The sequence below is a fragment of the Balaenoptera ricei genome, chromosome 1 (assembly GCF_028023285.1).
Source record: "Balaenoptera ricei isolate mBalRic1 chromosome 1, mBalRic1.hap2, whole genome shotgun sequence".
Taxonomy (NCBI): domain Eukaryota; kingdom Metazoa; phylum Chordata; class Mammalia; order Artiodactyla; family Balaenopteridae; genus Balaenoptera; species Balaenoptera ricei.
Window position 1 is genome coordinate 77,264,471 of NC_082639.1, and position 6,280 is coordinate 77,270,750.

The 6,280-nt window shown below is 37.3% G+C and overlaps 1 long non-coding RNA gene across 1 annotated transcript in view; it reads right to left on the reverse strand.

Annotated features, from left to right (window-relative positions):
• The window catches only part of LOC132350612 (uncharacterized), a 136,425-nt gene extending 131,286 nt beyond the window's left edge, over positions 1–5,139 (reverse strand). The window contains exon 1 of the long non-coding RNA XR_009497956.1: positions 4,717–5,139. This is a non-coding gene — a long non-coding RNA (uncharacterized LOC132350612). The remainder of the gene's footprint in view (positions 1–4,716) is intronic.
• Between the last annotated feature and the right edge of the window lie 1,141 nt (positions 5,140–6,280).

The following is a 6,280-nucleotide window of genomic DNA, read 5'->3' on the forward strand; positions in this document are numbered from 1 at the left end:
TGGGTGCTGTGGTTTTTAACAGAAGAATTTATCAGCGGTTTGTTGTTTCTTCTTTTTTCCTTACGCATGCCGAGCTATTTCCTTGCAAGCCATTTTAAATAAAAATATTTTTAAAGGGGACACAATGTTAAAGGAGATGTATAAATAAGACAAGTGTTAATTACAGTGTCTAAAAAGAATGTCTTTATCCTGTAAATCGCAGCCCAACTGTTTACACAGGGTGAGAGCGCTCCATTCTGGAGCTGCACTTTCCATCAAGTCACGGAGTGTAAATCTGGGCAATAAATGATCAGAAGGTACTGTACTGTGTAACTTGTACAATGTTCATAAAACAAATTAATGAACAAATAAATATTCTCTGATGGATGACTTGGCAAAAGTATATCTCACAAAAATGCCTTCGTCTTTTGTTGGGGAGAATGGCACGGAAGTGACATCTCTTTGAACAGTGTAGCTGATCTCAAAGAGATTAATGTTTGGAAAGTAATCTTAGTGCCTGATCTGAGAGCCTTGACATCGGCCAAATCCCTGTGGCTGTCAGTGGGGGACCTGCCTGTGGCGAGGACACGGGAATCAAGCTAGACTCTCACCTTCTGGTCACAAAGCCACCAACCCACTTGAAATTCTCAGAGACCTAAGTATTGATTTGTATCCCCAGACAGAAGTTTGTGGGGCTTCATTCTGAGTAGAAGTAACCTTATAAGCTCGAAAATCTGCAGATTTTCAAGCTTACAAGGAAGATGACTTTCCTTAAAGGAAAATGACTTTCCGTAAAGAAATGCTCGTAAAAAAATAAAAATGCCAGCTGCTGTCCCCCGAGTTTGGGTGGGAGGGTATACACATGTCCTGAGCCAGATTTGCTGAGCTGACTTCGCAATGAACACCCGTCTCGTGCTGCTCGTTTGTCAGGTAGGCATATATGATGGCGCTATAGTCTGCAACATGAAGTCTAAATTCTGCGGTGTGGCCTTTAAGATCCTGATTAATACGACTGGGCTTCTCATTCATGATCAAGTCTCAGCAAATCCAAACGGAAATAGTTCTACTTTTTCCTCCCTTTCTACATCATCTCTGGCTCTTCCAACTCTTATTCCTATTTTCCTCTCCAAAGTTTTGCGCATACTGCTTCTTCCTTGGCCCTACATTCACCCACATTTCCTCCTGTGGAAATACTTCCCAGTCCATCCTACAAGGCACAAATTAAGCACCCATTTCTCAGTGAAGCTTTCCCAACTGTTCCATCCTGTGATGATTTCTCCATTATTTGAATTTTTGGTTTTAGAACTTGACAGCACACTGAATACCTTTTCTTGTAATTGTTTGACTTCTGCTCGTTTTACTTTCCAAAGTACTTCTAAGACTTTGAGGTCAGAGACTGTCCTATACAAAGCCACTGCACCTCGTGTGAATATTTAAAATAGGCAATTTGAAATAGTGCAACTTAAAATATTAATAACACCTATGCACAAAGTTTGAAATAATTATTTAAAAATTAATTTGTAATTTTAAAAAGTCATCAAGAATCTTACAACTTCAAAGTTTTAGGTTTTAGCCTCATAAAAGCATCTCTTTAGCTGCTAAACAGAAATATTCTTCTTCTGTCAGTATCATGTGAGCCATGCTTCTATTTATCTGAAATAAACTTTTCATAAGTCATTTTGGTAACTATTTTGTGGTTATTTTAATTTCAATATAATTATCATTTTAAAATTACAATCTATTAAAAGTGAATCCAATCATTTGTCAACATTAATACTAATAATTAGTATTAAAGAAATATGCACCAAATAAATAACTTTGAATTGGAAGTTAGATTTGATAAGAAGATATCAAGAAAGCCAAATAGCCACCATGATATACCTTGAATCATTTAGGACAAAGTCCTCTGTGAAATTTTGGAGAGAGTATGGTGAACAAAAAAAGCAACATTAACATTAAATACATTTTAGTATTCTCAAAAACTGTAAAATAATCCAGTCAAGAATGATTTTTAAATGGAAAAAAAAAAAAGCCTCACCATGTGGTGTGGCTGTAAGATACCCTTAATCTTCCCCAAAGCTATGAAGGCCAGAGATATATGAATGAATTCTGGCATGCCATGCCCCTGCTTTGTATTTCTTACATTAATTATGTAAATTCTGAATTCTGGAGAATCACACACACCTTTCCTTCATTATGTTGTTCCCTATATCATAAGCTTGCCAGATAAAACATAGGATGCCCAGTTAAATTTAAATTTTGGATAAACAATAAAGAAATAGTTGGTATAAGTTTTCCCTAAATATTGCATGAGATCTACTTATAATAAAAATATTCATTGCTTATCTAAACTTCAAATTTAACGGGGTGCCCTTTATTTTAGAAACTAGCTGAATGATTTATAATAATTAAAACACTATTTTGTGCATGTGTGTGTGTGTGTGTGTGCACAATAACCCAGTTTGAAAGATACTTAATTATGAGTCATCTGATACAGCCTTTCACCACCACTTCCTGGGCACTTAGTTGATACACCTCATCTTCCCAAAGCCCTTCATGATTCTTCCAACTAGTATCACTCTTTCATCTTTTTTCCAAATACAATTTGTGCTTTTCCTTGGGCACTAATTCATATATTCAACAACTATTTATTGAGCACCTACTAAGAGCCAGCCACTGTTCTAGGCTTGGGAGACTAGTAATGAACAAAATGGACAAAGATCCTGCTTTCATGGAGTTTACATTCAAGTGGCAGAAACAAAGAAATGACCTAAAAAGTATATAGTTTGTCTGGTGGTGATAAATTTTCTGAAGACAAATAAAGCAGAATAAAGAAGATGGAGGGTGGGGGTAGGGAGTGGAGGTATCCTTCAGTAGGTGGTCAGGGAAGGCCACTTTGATAAAGTCCCAATTTAACGGACACCCGAAGAAGAGTGCGAGCCACGCAGATATCTAGGGTAAGAATATACAGGCAAAGGGACCCTAAAAATAACAGAGTATGATTGTTGTGTTCCATGAGTGGTAAGAAACCAGTGTGCCCAGAAGTGAGAGAGCAAAGTGGAGAGGAAGGGAGAAGAGAAGAAAGAGATAGCTTGGGGCCACATTCAGGTTATTTCTGAGTAGATCATACTTGGAATGCAAAACAGTAAACTCCTCTCTGGCAAGGACCATGAACTGGGGAATACGGGCAACAGTGTTTGAATGTGAGATTGATCTGGCTGGGGCATTTATCTCTCTGTAGATTACAGCTCTGATTTAGCAGGAGGAAGGGCTGGGAATTGTTCTTTCACTGCTCCAGTTGGTTTCCTCCTAAAGATGAAAGTTTGAATGATTAGAGTGCGTTTCCTACATCTGAGAGAGATGACCTTTTGCTGAAGCCACATCAGCCAGTGCATTATCTGTCTAGAATAGCTAAGAGGATTCTTGCTCCACAGTCACCGGTAGTCCTTATTTCTTTAACAGTACCCATAATTCTGCCTAAATCATAACAAATTAGAAGTAAATGTTTGCTAAACTGAGTTCTTGAGCCCCTCAATCTTTACTTCCATTCATTGGGTTGATGTTATTTGGTAACTACAAAAGCCTCATCAATTCAATAAGGATGGAAATTGCCCTATTTCACATGATACCGTTTGTTGACCTGTTCTTCTCCCAGACATGACATTGCTCCAGAGATTCTTCCAAATTTTTAACTCAAATTGCATCAAGTGGTTATCATGAATGGTCCCTAGTGATACTTTCTTTCATCCAGTTCCTTCCTTATACAGTGTTATCTCTACAGACGCTGCTGCTGTTAACAGATAACCCCACACTGTATTCATCTGTCCTGGCATCTTCTGCTCATCACCAATAGGCACATTTTGACCGCAGAAACAAATAATAACATTTTGACCCCATCTGACCCCATTTATTTTGTTTGTGACTGCAAAATCCAAGTCTTGAATGCCTGTAGCAAGGTAACTGTCCTTGACCCATTGGTGATCTTTTTCTCTGCCTTCAAGACACACATTCAGTCCTCATGTTCTTTCCTGCAAATTCCAATCTCCTAATCTTTGAGCCTGAAGGTCTCCACAGTAATCCCATAACTTCCCTCTGTTGGCGCATTCACTCTTATCCAGTGAAAATTCTTTCAATTTTTCCCTTCTATAGGATCCTCTTTTTTCTCTGTACAACGTGGGAGCTCAATAAATATGGATTGTGTGACTAGTGACTAGTTTGTATGTGTCACACTGTCTGATTTTCTTTATTTAACATTTCCTCAAGCACCACTTTCTTGCAGACACCTATTTTGAAGAACTACCTTTCCAAAGTGATCATCATTTATACACTTACTCATATTTGGCAAATATACTAAAGTTACAAACAAAGAGATGAGGTGGAGTAGACTGATGAGTCATCAGAAAATGTTCTATGAAGTGAGGTCAATAAATGTCCCATTCAAATTTAAATTCACATTGTGAGTCACAAAATCTCTACTTCCTAAAAGTTTCCTGGTCTGTCCCACATGATAGATATTTAGCAGATACATTTAAAAAAGCCACCATGTCTCTAATCCACAAAGCTCTTTCTCTTTTGGTAACATTAGTCAAAGAAAAACACATTTATTTTCCTTGCTAAGCTTAAAACAACAGGCAAAGCAAGCTAAGGTTTCTTCCTGCTCTGCAGTGCCTCTCTTTCTCTTTCAGTTGAATTATAGTCTTACTATTACTCTGAATGAAGATTACGATGAACAGTTACCTTCAAGTAGACGACCAGTTGGGATCTGGGGGGCTCATAACTGTTCCCCAGTGGTTAGTCCTTCCCTTTCTGGAAACACAGTCTTCAGATGTATTTGTTCTTCTACCCACGTAGATGTTCCCCAAAACCATTCTGTGGTTCTTCTCCTTACTGTGTTTCTTCCTAAATTCTACTATGGCAATCTGGGCACACATCCAACATCAGTAAATGAAAACCTCTTCATGCAGCCCAGCTTCAGCATTGCATACCAGCAGTTGAATGCTGTCTTTCCTGTCCCACATCCAAACGTTAGCATATACAATATCAATAAGCTGTTCCTTTCATCTTCTCAACACTGTGGAGGTGTTTATATTTGTGTGGGACATTTAAGCAATTCCAGCCAATGGGCTTTTACATCGGGCTAGGCCCCAGGCAGGGAGCAGCCTCAATTGGAAACAGGAACTGAAAGTGTTCTTGGTAAAATTCTGTATCTGCCCAAATGTAGCTGTCTAACTCAATGCCTGACCTTCTTTAAAAAGGTCATCCTCAGAATTATGGGGCAGTTTGATAAGCTGGAATATACTAATTTATTGGCCATTAAAAAAAGAGGAAATTTTATTATGGATTACTCTGCTTTCTTGAAAACTTTTTTTTGTAATTAAAAACATCTGGAAGGCATTTTAATATATCATAAACAAGAGGAAATCCAAAGCACGTGACTTCTAAGAAAATGATGCAAATTGAATTCCTTGCCAAAATTTACTGTAATCTGTTTTTCTTTTTTTCCGGGGTGGGAGTTTGAAGGTGAGGGATTCAAGAAAGGAGGGCAAATGAGAACAGCATTGAGAATTCTGCAGAGAAAACAGTCATTTCAAAATTCGTCTACTGCTATTTTTGGCCAGTGTTAGAAGACATTACACACTGGCAGAGTCTCTGAAATATATTTGGTTTCTTCTTAAAAATTAGTCATTGTACTGGTAAATTTCTTTCTGAAATAGACAAATAATTACATAAACATAAACTAAGTGTTCGTAATAAGAAGTAGAAAGAAACATCTTCCAGGGTGAACTTAGGTAAAGAGCAAGCTATGCTTAGTACTTTATTCTTCCTCTCTATACCCATTTTTTATTTGGATAATAGCATAATACACACAGTTCTAATATACAGCACCCAAAATTGATGTCTGCATATAACATTGCAAATGTTTCTCAATTTGTCTTTCATCAGACAGGGCATAAGGTAGCTTACAATATAAATGATGTTATTTTGAGGACTTTCTTCTTTATTTAACCCTGGAGATAAATGGAAAATAATCATCAATCTCAGGAATTGAGTTCTTTTAATATTGTGGGTAATACACACACACATACACACGCACACACACACAAACACTCCTCCATAAAACAAACCTAACAGTAACAATGTGGCCAATGGTCACCTTATTTGGCTTCCAATTCTTGGATGGACACGATAATTTCATAAAAACAACTTTGATGCAGAGTATGTTTTAAACTATATAAATAGTTTATGAAAGCTCATTGAACTGCTGTAAATATGTACTTACACAAAGAATCAGTGGTATTTT